Source organism: Tamandua tetradactyla, chromosome 7, assembly GCF_023851605.1.
Source record: "Tamandua tetradactyla isolate mTamTet1 chromosome 7, mTamTet1.pri, whole genome shotgun sequence".
Classification (NCBI taxonomy): Eukaryota; Metazoa; Chordata; class Mammalia; order Pilosa; family Myrmecophagidae; genus Tamandua; species Tamandua tetradactyla.
In genome coordinates this window covers 2,680,811-2,695,163 of record NC_135333.1, presented here as the reverse complement: position 1 = coordinate 2,695,163, position 14,353 = coordinate 2,680,811, and the positions used below count along the sequence as shown (strand labels likewise).

Sequence of the window (14,353 nt, the reverse complement as noted above, 5' to 3'; positions counted from 1 at the left end):
ATTCATTACTAGAAGATTACATGGGTAATAAAAAAAAAGTTTGAAACATATCCCTAGCCACAAAATTTACCTCATAGCAATGAAGAATAAACCACAGATACATGAAGAAATAATTGCACTTACTGACTAAGAACACCAAATAGTAAGTTAATTATACAAATAATATGTTATAGCATCTCAGAGGGGAAAGCTTTGAAAGTTTGGACGGTTAGCTAGACTTCATCATTCACTTAATGATTCTAGTAATAGTATGATGGTTTAAAATATCTCTGCTCAATCCAAGTTTTTCATAGATTCTTACATTTTTAACCACATCATTAATTGATTAAGTCTTTGGGCCTTAGACCAAAGATCTGAGGCTTTGAAATAAATTTTCTCTCATTGCCAAAAAAAATAATAATTTGATTGCCATTTGAAATGTTTTTCCATTGGGTTTTCATGCTTTCCCCCCACCCCACCCCTCTTTATTTCTTGGGCATATTTAATGGAAAACATCTTGGTATTCCTAAGTGCTGAAACTTTAATCTCCATTATGGAACTGAAATTTCCTCTGCAGCTAAGTGGTTTCGTCTGGTTCCTCAACAGGCTAAGAACATTGAAATGTTGATCATTCCCTCAGGGGAAAAAAAAAGATTTTATACACACAAATGAATTCTCTCTCTCTCTCTTTTTTTTTTTTTTTTAAAGAAAATCTAGTTGGCCTCCAATCACCATTTATTATTAAACTTTTAAGGGAATACTACTTATTTTATTCCCTTTTGAATTTATATGTCTATACATTGAATGTATTGAATGTCAATTCTGTGCCAACATACTAAGAACTGTATTAAAAGTTGGGTATACAGTAGTGAACAAAACAGGCATAAATATCTATCATCAAAGAGTTTACAGCCTAGTATAAAGGACAGAAAATAGACAAGTAAAAAACATAAATGAATGTTTAAATGTTGATATATATCATTATAAAGTATAACAAAGTATAAAGGAATCAGTGTACAATGATAGAAAATAATGGGGTATGGGCAAGGTGGGGTAGGGGAAGCTAATTTGATAAAGTTGATTCAGAAGTTCTCTCTGAGGAACTGTCATTTAAATTGAAGACTGAAGGATAATAAGGAAGATGTGAACAGCAGAGTGAAATATGCTGAATTTCAAGAGTTCCCTATAAAGGGAACAGCCTGAGTAAAGGCTTATACAAAAATGAGTTCACTATGTTTAAAGAACATAAGGGAGGATAGAGTGCTTGGAAAATCAGGAGGAAAGTTATGGAGACATATGATATGAATTTGGAGAGTTAGGTAAAAATCTGATCTTATAGGGCCTTGTAGACTGATAATGAATTTGAATTTTACTCAAAATCTAAATGAAAAACATTAATGAGTTTAAACTTGGGCGTTATACGATCTGATTTATATTTTTAAGAGATTACTTTGTCTGACATGCAATAAATAGACTGGAATTAAGGCAAGAGTGAAAATGGAGATACCAATAAGGAAACTATTCCTTATCAATGGCAAGGAGAGAAACAGCTCATTTCAAGATGTGTATAGGAAGTAGGGTCACCAGAATCGTCTAATGAAGTGGATGTAGAAGCTGATCAGAAGATAATGCAAGTTTTCTGGCTTCAGCAAGCAGGTAGGTGGTAGCGATTTACTGAGAGTGGGAAAAGGACCAGTTAGGATGTTGGGAGGAAACTGATGATGTGCTCTAACAGGATGAACCAAGGAAAATTTAATGAAATAACTATTTATGAAAATATGGGCAGAGTTAAGGGAAACAAACAAGGGATGGTGAAGTGCCCCAGGACTAGCAGCAAGAGGAGCCATCATCATCCCAAGGCCTGAAAGGGAGGGTTGAAATCAGTTCCTGGAATTTAAGGAGAGTTGTGGGTGTAGTTACAGCTGTAAGAGAAGAATGCCCCCATGAAAGCTGTGGCTTTTCATGATAGGAATGCAGCTCCTATCAACCCAAGGCTGCAGGAGGGGAGCCAGGGAACTGTGTAGCCCAGTTTCCTTTTCCCCGTGCTCTCCAACCAACTGCAAGTGCTTCCCGTGGGAACCCTCGGCAGGAGTCAGAATCCAAAACTGTGCATTGATGGAGTCCATGGAGGTAGAATCCTGGACACAGAGCAGGTAAAGAAATGCAGAGAGTGGAACTGAGGTACACAGGGAGAATTTTCAACACTGTGAGGAACTGTTTTGGCAGGGTAGGAATCAAATATCACATTTTCTACCTGTTCAATTTGAGACACCTGAGAGATACAAATTGATGTTTTGGGCAGATAAATGAGTTTGGAACTTAGAAGAAAGATTCTGATGGAAATTAAAATTAGGCGGTTTTTAAAATAATTGGAGAGATGAGATAACCTAGACAGTAAGGTTAGAGAGACATCAAAAAGAGGACAGGAAAAGAGGATGTACAAATGGCTAAAAAGTACATGAGAAGATGCTTGGCATCACTAAGTATTAGGGAAAGGCAAATAAAAACCACAATGAGATATAATTTTACACCCACTAAAATGGTTGCTATTAAAAAACAGAAAACTACAAGTGTTGGAAAGGATGTTGAGAAATAGGAACACTCATTCATTGCTGGTGGCAATGTAAAATGGTGCCCCAGCTGTGGAAGAAAAGTTCCGTAGAAGCTAAGTATAGAATTACCATATGACCTGGCAATCCTGTTACTAGGTATATGCCAAGAAGAATTGAAAGGATGGGCTCAAACAGATGTGAACACCAATGTTCATAGCGCATTATTCACAACTGCCTGAAAATGGAAGCAACCTAAGTGACTATTAACCAATAAATGGATAAACAAAATGTAGTATATACATACAATGGAACACTATTCAGCTGTAAAAAGAAATGAAGTCCTGATGTATCCAACAACATGGATGAAACCTGAGTACATTATGCTGAGTGAAATAAGACTGACACAAAAAAACCCCACAAATGTTGTATGCTGTTACTTTTATGAACTAATTATAATAAGCAAACTCGTAGAGTTAGACTCTATAATATAGATTACCAGGTGTACATGGGGGTAGGGAATAGGGTGTTGATGCTTAGTTTGTGCAGAATTTCTATTTAGGTTGATTTTGTAAATGTTTGGAAGTTGATGGTGGTGATGGTAGCACATTATTGTGAGTATAATTAACAGCACTATATTATGTATGTGAATGTGGTTGAAGGTGAAAGTTAGAGTTGTGTATATTACTAGAATGAAATTTAAAAGATAAAATATGGGGCTGTGTATACACAGTTAACCCTGTTGTGAACTTTAGTACAAGTATCAGAGTGTTCTTTTATGAATTATGACAAATATTTGTTACTAATACAAAGTGTTAATAGGATGGCACATGGGGAAAATGTACCTAAACTATGAACTATTGTTAATATGCTATTTTGATGTTCTTTCATCAGTTGTAACAAGGTATCACACCAACACAAAGTGTCAATAATAGGGGGATATATGGAAAGCTATATTTTTACATGATTTTTTTCTGAAAACCAACAACCTCCCTAATTAAAATAATAATATTAATAACAGAACATATTTCATAGGCCTGTATATTATTGGGTATTTTAAATGAGGTAATTCATGTAAATTGCCTAGAACAGAGAATCTCTCAATAAATGCTGGCTTTTATTGTTATGTTAAAAAAAATAGTACAATCATAAGAAAGTGGTATCATCAATTATAAAAAATGCTCCATATCATTTAAAGTTTTGGTGGTGGGATGGTATATCAGAATCCTGTGTTTTATGCATGATTATTCTGCAAGCCCACAACTTCTCTAATAAAACTTTTTTTTTTAAAAAAAGAAGAGCTGCTGCAGGCCACAGTGGCTCAGTAGGCAGAGTTCTCACCCGCTATGCCGGAGACATGGATTTGATTCCCGGTGCCTACCCATGCAGGAAAAAAAAGAGCCGGAGAGCTGGGGAATTCAGTATTGGGAGGTAGAGAAAAATAAAGGAAGCCTGAAAAGAATATCAATTCTGAGAGTCCAGAAAGGTAGGAGAAAAAACAGAAGAGTGTGATATTAAGGATTTTAAGAGGGGAGAGTAGTGGGAGAAAAGAGTAAAGTGAGCAATTAGAAAGAAAAAAGTATAATGCTGTCTCTTCCCAGATAACATGATGCTATATAAAGAAAATCCCAATAATCTATAAGAAAGCTACTAGAGCAAATAAACTCAGCAAATTGGTGGAGTGCTAGATCACCATGTGTGCTAGTCAGGGTTCTATAAAGAAACAGAACCAACAGGAGAGATCTGTAAATGTGAGATTTATAAAGGTGTGTCACACAACCATGGGATGGGGAGAGTCCAAAATCCATAGGACAGGCTGTGAAGCTGGCAGCTCCAGTGATGGAGAGGCTCACTGGCTGAAGAAGCAGTGAAAGAATCTTTTCCCCTAAAAGCCTGAAACCGACTGGATCATTGGTGGGAGACAGGCCTTAGTTGATCGCAGATGTAACCAGCCACAGATGCAATCAACTGACTGATGATTTAATACTCCTGTCTTCCATTTATCAACCAGCCACGAAATATCCTTGCAGCAACGGTCATGCCAGTGCTTGCCTGACCAGACAACTGGGCATAATCATTTGGCCAAGTTGACGCTAGAACTTAACCATCACGCTATGGAAAATCAGCTGTTTCTATATACCAGCAATATACAATATGAAAAGGAAATCAAGAAAAAAATCTCACTTACAAAAACATCTAAAAGAATAAGATATCTAGAAACAAATTTAACCAAGGCTTGTACACACGAAGCTATAAAACATTGCTGAAAGAAGTAAAAGATCTAAATAAATGAAAAGACATCTCATGTTTATGAATTGGAAGACTTAATGTTGTTAAGATGTCAATACTCCCCAAAGTGATTTGCAGATTCAATATAATCCCAATCAAAATTCTAGCATGCATTTTTGTAGAAATGGAAAATAAAATCATCACATTCAGATGGAATGGCAAGGGGCCTTGAATATACAAAATCATTTTGAACAAGAACAAAGTTGGAAGACTCACATTTTCATATTTCAAAACCTACTACAACGCTATAGTAGTCAAAACAATGCAGTATGTGTATAAGGACAGCCATATAGACCAATGGAATAAAACTGAGAGTTCAGAAATAAAACCACACATCTATAGTCAATTGATTTTGACAAAGGTACCAAGTCCATTCAATGGGGAAAGAAGAGTTTCTTCAACAAATGAAGTTTGACCCCTAACCTCACATCCTATACAAAAATTGACTGAAAATGGATCAACAACCTAAATATATGAGCTAAAGCTATAAAACTCTCAGAAGAAAACAAAGAGAAAATCTTTAGTACTTTGAATTAGACACGATTCTTAGATATGACACCAAAACCACAAGTAACCAAAAGAAAAATAAATTGGACTTCATCAAAATTGAAACCTTTTTGCAACAAAGGACATTATCAAGAAAATAGGGGGGAAAAGATCCAACAAACAACCTAACTGAAAAATGGACCAAGTACTTGATAGACATTTCTCCTAAAGAAGCCAAAATGCCCAATAAGTACATGAAAAGATGACCAATGTGATTGATTAGCCATTAGGGAAATGCAAATCAAAACACAATTAAATAGCTTTTTACGTCCACTAGGGTGACCATTATATGGAAAATAACAAGCATTAATGAGGGTGAGATGAAATAGAGCTTTCTGCATTGCTGGTGGGAATGTAAAATGGTACAGCTTCTGTGAAAAATGGTTTGGCAATTCCTCAAAAAGGTAAACATAGACCCACTCTAATGCAACTCCACTCAAGTACATATCCCAACGAATTCAAAGCGAGGACTGAGATATTTGTGTACATCAATGTTCATAGCAACACTATTGACACTTGCCAAAAGGTGGAAATAACCCAAGTGTCCCCCAACAGAAGAACGGCCCACCAACAGTGTAGCAGCACTATGGAGTACTATTCAGCCAGAAGAAGAACAAAATTCTGAGGCTTGCTACAATGTGGATGAACCTCAAAACATGGTGAATGAAATAAGCCAGACACAAAAGGACAAATATTGTTATGATTCCACTTATGTGAGATATCTAGAACAAGCAAATTCAGAGGTAGAAAGTAGATTAAAAGTTACCAGGGGCTGGGAGTGGGGAGGATAGGGAGTATTGCTTAATGAGTAAAGAATTTCTGTTTTAGGCAATGAAAAGGTTTAGGAAAGGAAAGTGGTGATGGTCACTCAACAATAAAAAGTGATTAATGTTACTGAATTGTACACTTAAAAATGGTTAAAATGGGAAATTTTATGCTATATCTATGTTGCCATAATTTTTAAAAAGTAGGTATGCTGAATACAACTGAGAGGTCAAATAAGATAGAATATAGAAATGTCCCCATTGGTGTCAGTGAGAATAAAATATAATTCTTAGCTTCTTTTTAATTTTCAAAATTATGTAAGCAGACTTTAATGAAATATTTTACACATTTTTACAGCGGTATATAAAGTACACTAAGATTTTGAAACTTTAGGAAACAATAATCCATTTGGCCCTCTTAATGATAAAATATCAGGTTGCCAAACAATCTAAGTTAGAAATTCTATCACAAAGAAAAAACAGGCATCAATAATTTTACAGACAAGTTTTAACAACATTTAAAAGACAATTAACTCCTATCTCACACAAACTAGTCCAGAGAACAGAAATAGAAGGTTCCATGATTTATTTTTTAAGGTTCTTAAAACGCTGACATGAGAAATAGGTAAAATTAGTACAAGAAGGGACAATTATAAATAAAATATTAGCAGATGAAAAACAGCAATGTATATTAAGAAAAATGAATCAGGATTAAAAAAGGAATGCAATGGCAATTAGACTTAGGAAAATCTCCTATTTTAATTTACCACATTAACAAATTTTAGAAAAGAAAAATCACATGATTAGCTCAAGAGATACAGAAAAGTATTTGATAAAATTCAACAGAAATTCGTGATTAGGAAGTAAATCAACATTAACCATCTAAATAATAAAGGGAATTACCTTCAAATTAAAATGTGTATCAAACAAGCTATTAAAAGGAGTTCCTTTTACACTGGTAAAATATTTGGAACATTCTTTTAAAAGTCAGAAACAAGACAAAGATGCTCATAATCATTGCTTCATTTAACACTAGATGAAACCAGCTCCTTGCCAACACAAATCACCTCTACCAAAATAAAAAAGAAAAAGAGGTATAGGGCGTCAAAAGGGCTATTATTCTTAATTTCTTATTAGACATAAGAAAAAGAGAAGAATTCAGGAGGTTTGTTGGACTCAAGATCAATGTACAAAAACCAACAATTACACACCAGTGAATAACAAATTAGAAAATATATTTTGAAAAGTCCACTCACAATAACAGCAAAAACCTGATATAAAACCTGACAAAAAAAAAAAGCCAAAACATTATTAAAGAGCACAAAAAAGGACTTGAAGTTATAGAACAATAATTGTGCTCATGGATATACAATATCATAAAAATTTCAATTATTAGCTAATTAACCTATAAATTCCATGTATTACCAATAAAATCCCAACCTTTATTATAAAACTCCATAAAGTGATCCTAAAATTCATATAGAAGAAAAATGGCCAAGAATAACATAAGCAAACATTTTTCAAAGTATGATATGGGAAACTTTGGTGGTCCCAGAGACTTTCTGGCAAGGAGGGGGAAGAACCCATGAGGTGAGACTATTTTCATAATAATACTGAAACAATTTTGCTTTTTTCACTCATTCTCTCATTAGTGTACTATGGGGTTTTCCAGAGGCTATATAATATATGATATTAGATATTGATTGAATATGGAAGCAGATTTAAGAATATAGCTCTCTATTAAGCCAGACATTAAAGAGATTGCAAAAATGTAAAACAATGCCACTCTTCTAATATTTTCATTTGGGAAAATGAGATATTTTAATTAAAAATATGTTATTCATGTTAACATGTAATGGGCTAGCGTTACTTTTAAGTAAATTGAGATAAACATTAAAAATCTGTTTTAATTTCTACTAGAGTAAATAATAACAGTTATAATCCACATAAACAAGAGCTCACTGGAATCTACAATAATGTGTAAGAGTGTAAAGGGATCCTGAAACCAAAAAGTTTGGTTTCTGGCTCAGACAACATAAAAACAGAAGAAAATAAATGGGTGGATTTGCCTTTCCAATATCAAGATTTATTGTAGAGCTAGAGTAGTTAAATACATCAACAAAAATTAAATCTCTGATATTTACCAAGTTTTTGGCTAAGGTGTGAAGAAACAAGAACTCATATATGCTGTTGGTAGCAAGGTGAATTAGTTCAGCTACTTTGGGGAGTGATTTGGGTATTGTAGAAGATGTGCATACCCTAAGACCTAGAAATTCAAATTCTAGGTATAAAATACTACAAAAATTTAAACACATGTGCACAGAGGGACAATAATATTAATTGCAGCATTATTTGTAATAAGAAAAATCCATGACCCAAATATACCACAACAGGAATGAGGATACACATGACTCCAGGTGTAGTGGTTACCTCCAGGAAGGGAGGGCAAAAACATGTGGAGTGTCCAGTTGTATCTGTATGCTTTATTTATGAGAGAGAGACAAAGAGAGAGACAGAGAGAGAGAGAGAGAAAGTCATCTGATTGGTCCCAGGGAGAGAGAGAATCTAAGGGAAAGGGAGAGACTGCAAATACAGTACAATGTCAACACTGGGTTAAATCTGTGTGATGTGTGCATAGGAATCTGCTGTATTATTAATTCTCCAGAATGCTATAAATATTACATAATAAAACATGTGATTGGTTGGACAGATTTGAGATCAAACGCATTCATTTTACATTCTGGTTCTTTATAGTGAACCCAGTGAAAATAGTTGCCTAAAAAAGAGAATGCTAACATTTAAATTTGGGTACAAAGTGGTCTAAATATACACCATAGTCTAGCTCTTCCTAGCACTCTGATATGTTATAGGAAGTTTTATTTCTAGTGAGTATTATAATCAAGCTATTTGCAGAATTGCATTGAAAATATTCTAATCTTCTGGGGTTTCTTAGGAAGTGCCACATGTTGGACTAGATGTAAGCCAGAGAAACACCTGCTATGAAAATGCACCAAGCTTCTGGGGAGCTTGCATAACTGGTCTCAGAAACAAATTCAGAGAACAAGGGGTGACAGCAAGGATGGGTAGTGGTGTCTCCCTGATCTCTCGTCATCTCCATTTTTATCCAGTCAGACCTCAAAGATTATCAGCCAAATGAATTGGTTTGAGGAATCAATGAGTTTTGTCTCGAATTATTTCTTGGGATAGCAGAGGACAAAACAAGTTAGTTTCATGGATTGCCACTCCCAATGCCCTAAACCCACAATTTCTGGATATCAGAGCAGCTCTCAGCCAAGTAGTGAGGTAGACAAAGTATAGTATAGATCACTTTAATTTGTCAAGTGTGAATGGATGCTAGCTTTAATCATGATCACTATTCAATTCCACAAACACTCATTGAGCACTGTGGTAGGCTCCTTATTGGGGATTAGGGAGGAACAAATCTCAACATATATTTATCTAGAAGATGCCAGGTACAAGTAAAGCTAATTTTATTAATTTATATTAAGCCAGCACTGCCAAGTGCTTTTCCATAAGGAGTACAGAACACTCTCTAGTTAAGGTTTTGGACTTTTCCCACAATACTGCAAAAGTCTTTCTTAGCTATGCAAAGGTCCAATTGCCCTTAGGTAGGGATCTAAGAGACCCCTTTGGTGATTTGATAGAAATTGAGAGAGGGAAAGTGAATTTGCATGGAGTGAAGTCGTCTTCAGAGAGAGGAAGGGCTCAAGCCCGACCCCTTTAGATGTTTAAAATTATTGGGCTCTGATGTTTTAGCGTAGGAATGGATTCTAAAGACCCCAAAAGTGGAAATTTGCATTAGTGATCCTTGCTCCACACAGAGTATATATATATCAACTTGGGAAAGAGATTTAAGGCAACTCCAGACCCAGCCACATTGCAAACAGGAGCTTGTGAATGACAACCAAAATAACTAGCATGCCCACAACCTGTGTTGGAGTCAAGGAAGATGCCTTGTCTTCAAAAGCAATGCTGTGTCATAGCAATAGAAGCCAGCAGCTGGAAGACCGGACCAACTGGTGGGTGAGTCACTTGGCCTGCATTTCTAAATAGGATACATCTCTTAAGGCCAAGAAAATGTCTCAGAATATTAGACCATTTGCCATAGCGGAGTTCATAAAAATTTGGTGCTGGATTTCCTGCTAACATAAGTGTGAGGAACTAGCACAATCCACAGGAATATTAAAGGGGAATCACTATATTTTGTACTCCAAATAATGGCCTTACTGTTCACACAAATATATCCTCAAAACATCAGCTAAACAAACCACTCTAAGGAAATAATGCTACTGTACAAGTCTGCAACTAGTACTAAGGAAACACTGTGGAGAGTCAGTCTTAAGACAAATCCTTAAAAATCACTTTAACTGACAAGAATAAATATAAACAGTTAATATGTCATTATACATTTTCTCAATAATTATATTTTATGCACAGAAAATATATGTAGAATTACATAGCTCTATCTCTAAACTAGTTGCTTCCATAAATCTTGTACAAAAGTTATAGAAACCAAATCTGCCAATAGTGTGAAATGCAAGTATTTTTGTTCAAATTATAAAATCAAAGATTCTTGAGAGGAAATGGATAGCCCCCAACACAGTATGCTCATTTCTAGAAAAGCTGTGCCCAATTCTCTGTGTACTTGGGAAATACAATGGAAAGCCCGAAGACAATTGGATTTAGCTTGGAGTAACATCCAGGGCCAGCTACATAATTTGTGAGGCTCAGTGCAAAATAAATACACAGAGCTCCTTGTTCACAAAGCAAGGAAAAGTGCCTTAAAGATACTATAATGTAAAGCTTCATCCTGTCTTCTAAGCTCTCTCTCTTCCTGTCATAGTGTTTCCATTTGCTCTTTGTATTAATTTTCTATTACTGCATAATAAATTAACACATCTCTATTATTGCATAACAAGTCAGCAGCTTAAAACAATGTACATTTATTAGTTCACAGTACCCATGGATCAGGAGTCTGGGCACTGCTTAGCTGGGTCCTCTGCTCAAGTGCCACAAAGACATGGCTTCTGTCTTATTCAAGGCTAGGGATCCTCTTTCAAGCTCATGTTATTGGCAAAATGTATTTCTTTTTTGGTTCTAGGACTCCTGGTGGCTTGTTTCTTCAAGGCCAGCAAGAGAGGGTGTCTCTTACCTCTGGACTCCCTTTTATAGGGCTCATCTGACTAGGTCAGTCCCACCTGAGATAACCTCCCTTTTGAATAAGTTAGTTAACTAATTAGAGACTTTAAAAACATTTGCAGAAACCTTTCACCTTTGCCATATTCTACTAGTTAGGATCAAATTACAGGCACCACCTACACGCAGGAAGAGGGGATTATATAAAGACATGGGTCACAGGCAATCAGCTTAGAATTCTGCCTACCACACTAGTGTTTTCCTAAGAAATAGCAGAATTCTAAACAATTGATATGAACATTACTGTTCATCTTCATACTATGTAATTGATACCAATTTAAAATATAAATATGAGTATTTAATTTGTATGAAGAATTGCCAAAATTATACAATTGGTATTTTGTAGATTTTATATGCATAAGGACAGTAGAAATGCTCCCAAAGCTCACTCAACTGAGTTTATTTCACTTCTTGATATATGCACATTCTACCAACTCTCCCTTTGGCTTACTTATGAATAAGAAAGGACTGAAAGGAAAAGGAACTGTGGGTTGTCCTGTCTTTCCCTTTCCTTCTATGTCATCACTTTCAATGTTAGTGGTTGATTAATATGGGGAAATAACATAAGTTAGAAAGGATATGAGAGGGTTCCTTGGTTGTTCATGCTTCTTAGGATCCCATTGCCTTCTATGTTTGAAGCAAGCTCTAGTTTAAACAAAGCCTAGTCTCTCAGAGCTACCAGCACCCCCTCTTACTCGTAGATGTAACATGCTTACTTTGTACTCACTTTGCGTCTCACTGAACTCCCACACATCATGAGTTCATCAGAATTCTGTGTTCATGAGGCACCATAAACTGTATGCAAATGGAATAGCAAAGAATTATTAAAATGCATGTTGTGTATATCTCCTCTGCACATGCTCTATTGTCCCATTAGATTTGAATTTGTGTTTACAAAATACAAATTCAAAGACAAAATTATTAAGAGTTTCAAGAGAGTGATAAGGGCATTAAGCCAAACATACGGCCTTTCTGAGTACAAGGAAGTATGTTATGGAGGCTGCATATCTATATATGAATGGCGTGACAAGGAACAGAAAAAGAGACACATATTGCACGTATCTTCCCTGCTCGTGTGCATGCTCCACTCCTATCATACTTCACCCTTTGAACAAAAGTTCAAAGAGAAAATTATTAAGAATTTCAAAATGGCAACAGCAGAGCATTAAATCAAACATAGGGCCCTTCTGGGCACTGGGTCTTATTTGACCAAGCAGGTTGCATGCCCGTGAAGCTGGCCACAGTAACATCTTTCTGAACTCTTTTTTGTTGGGGAAAGCCAGGTATGACTGGATTATTCTTTAGGTTATCCAACAAAAAGCCTAACTCATGGCTATTCATGTACTTTTTTAAGGGTATAGAGGTACACAGGACAGCTCTTCAAACCTTTACTACTTCCAATAAGTCATAGCCTGGTACTACCATCACGGTTGTCAACAATCTATCTTCTTTTATGTAACTTATTGGTTCCTCACCTCTGGTTGAGGGCCAGTGATGAGATGTTGGATGGAAGGTGGGGTTTCAATGGCAAAATTCAACAAGAAATGTGAAAGACAGCATTGAATTAATGTGGAGATTAGCAGTTAAATTCAGGAGGCCAGTGGATTCATGATATCCTTTAATTGGAAGAGTTCACCTGTCAGTCTTCCAGTTTCTGGCAAGAGCAATTGGCAAACATGAGTCAGGAGTACTGATAAATTATGTGTCACCCTCAGATATCCTCTCTTGGAACACGTCCTTCTACTGGACTTGGTCTGTACTGTACTGTATGAAGAAAGTTATTTTAGATGATACCATTGTTAGTGTTTATGGCTTTTCTATTTCCAAACAGTAATTTAGACACTTTACAATAAGATGCCTACTATTGGTACAACCACTTTGTTAAACTGGCAGTGTCAACTAAGAGTCAACATGGAAGTACCTTAAGACCCAGCAATTCCATTCCATCCTATGAACAGAAATATGTATAAGATCATTAACAGTAGCATGTATTGAAAAAGTTGGAATACACTCACTTGATGAAATGCTAAAACAATGAGACTCAGTGAACTGCAAATCTATGTCACAATCTGGATAAATCTTAGAAATGTAAAGTTGAGCAAAAGAAGCCAGACACAGAAGGATACACACTGTATGAGCCTATGAAACAGATCTAGGGGTCAGAATTCAGAGAAGCATTTCCCTTTATCATAACTAGGAGAGGACAGTAACTAGAAGAGGCATTCAGCGGGCTGCCAGAGTTGTAGCAATGCTTTGCTTTTTGATCTGGTTGCTGTTATATACAAGCGTTTTCTTAGGGAAATTCATTGAGCTGTATATCTGTCATTTGCGTACTTGTTACATGAATGCTATACTTCAATAAAATTTTCCTCGTGCACACCTACCACACACACAAAAAAATGTGAAAGTATGGGAAGAGAGAGGAGAGAGAGAGAGAGAGAAATTAGGTCAAACTAAAGAACATGGAGAGATAACTAAAGCAGTATCTGGTGATGAGTAGTTACTGAAAATGAACATTAAAATGTATACCTGAGCTTTCTGGTGGCTAATATAACATGATGGGTTATATAATTTTTCTGTCTAACATCAAAAGGGTTCTTCAGGAGATGATTTTTTTTTTTTTGGCATTAAGCTTTATTCCAAAGCTATCTGTTCAAGAACAAGGATAAACAATTAACTGAAACTTAGAGTTCTTCAGAGCATGGATGAAACCGTTTTGGCTTAAGAAAACTGAGAGGTTGGTGTTACCAATAAGCTGACCAGGCCAGAAAACTGTGCATATAATCAGATTTTGAGAGATAATAATAGCTGACATTTTGATAGGTACTAGGGATTATATTAATCAATTACCTAGAACACTACCTCATCTAATCCTTATAATCCTATCAGACAAAACCCCTAATTTCTCTATTTTACAGATGTGAAAATTGTATCCCTGAGAAGTTAAATAACTTTCCTAAGGTTAACAGAAGGTAAGTACTAGGATCAGGATTCTAAATTGTTTTTCTG

The 14,353-nt window shown here is 35.7% G+C and overlaps 1 long non-coding RNA gene across 2 annotated transcripts in view; it reads right to left on the bottom strand.

Annotated features, from left to right (window-relative positions):
- The window catches only part of LOC143689442 (uncharacterized), a 44,030-nt gene that overhangs the window by 6,572 nt on the left and 23,105 nt on the right, over window positions 1-14,353 (bottom strand). Inside the window, exon 4 of one of the 2 annotated variants that reach the window (XR_013178787.1) lies at window positions 12,072-12,139. This is a non-coding gene — a long non-coding RNA (uncharacterized LOC143689442). Of the gene's footprint in view, window positions 1-10,620; window positions 12,140-14,353 lie in introns of those variants that run through there. The other variant, XR_013178786.1, reaches the window with a different exon arrangement.